This window comes from Frankliniella occidentalis, unplaced genomic scaffold (genome assembly GCF_000697945.3).
Source record: "Frankliniella occidentalis isolate FOCC.00 unplaced genomic scaffold, Focc_3.1 Scaffold946, whole genome shotgun sequence".
NCBI classification, from domain to species: Eukaryota; Metazoa; Arthropoda; class Insecta; order Thysanoptera; family Thripidae; genus Frankliniella; species Frankliniella occidentalis.
The window spans coordinates 12513-13599 of record NW_026268052.1 but is presented as its reverse complement, the minus strand read 5'-3'; the positions used below and the strand labels follow the sequence as shown (position 1 = coordinate 13599).

General features: G+C 52.6%; 1 protein-coding gene across 2 annotated transcripts in view; it reads right to left on the bottom strand.

The window, feature by feature from the left end:
• LOC113204898 (protein pellino) overlaps nt 1–1087 on the bottom strand; it is a gene marked incomplete at its 3' end in the record, with an annotated part of 11945 nt that overhangs the window by 9605 nt on the left and 1253 nt on the right.

Genomic DNA, 1087 nt, shown 5'->3' with positions numbered 1-1087 from the left:
ATTTTCTTTAAAATGAAAATGATCTTTCAGACACACAATTCAAGATAAGATATTTCAAATTGCCCTGCTTTCAAAGGAAATTGCCCATACGCAAATGTGTTCGGTGAAAAACCAAGTCCACTGCCACTGTAAAAAATGTGTTAGTGCATTTACGAAGTATCTTTGTAATTTACCAATTACAAAATGTGTCGTCCATCATTCGATTCGGGCAAATTTACAATTTGCAATTACGACATCTTCCATTAAAAAATTGTCTGTACTCGATACGACAGGTTTACAGAGAGGGCGTGCGTAGGGCATACTGCAATCTGCGTTTTATTCCAATGCATTTGCATATTGCATTTGATTCGAGAATTGGCTTTTCTGGGTCATTCTGCGTCTGGGGATGCAGCTCTTGATTTGCAGTCAGCTCCGCAGCACGTCCCCCTTCCACCCCCTTCCACCCCTTCTCTACCCTGCTGCTCCTGTTACCTCGAGAAAGCTTCGCGCGGCCGCCCTGGCGAAACTCGAAGGTGTCATGGCACGCTTGTTGCACGCTTTCGTTAGGTGTTCCTGAACAGGTGCCGCACGCCTTGGCGCGCCTCCTACGGGCGTTCTGGAGGGATAATAGTGACGCTTTTAGGTGTGTGCAGTACACCTGACGGAGGCGCGCGCAGGCGCGCGGCAGGCGCTCTGGAACGCCTTCGCTGGCAGAGGCGCGCACGGAGGTGTTTCGGAGGCGTTTGGAAATACCTTCGCCAGAGGATTGGAAATCCCTCCTGTACCTCTCCTGCACACCTTTCATAGGCGTTCTCGGCCCCGCGGGTAGGGCGACCTGCGTAGCCTAGGGCAAGGAGGCCCTGCCCTCTGTGACCGGCCCCCCCTGCGGCGCACAAATACAGACGTGAACTCAACTTATTAAACTCCTGCGGATCCGTGCAAACAAGTTAAAGCAAACCGGGAGCGCGACCGGCCGGCCCTCCGGCCACAGCCGCTGCGTTTTCTTTTGCCCGTCGCTGTTTGTAATTTTGTCAAGCCTATTTGACTTGCATTTTTAAACTGCCTCGCCGTCCTGGCGCTCCGCCACTCCCGCTCCCTCTGCCCCCCC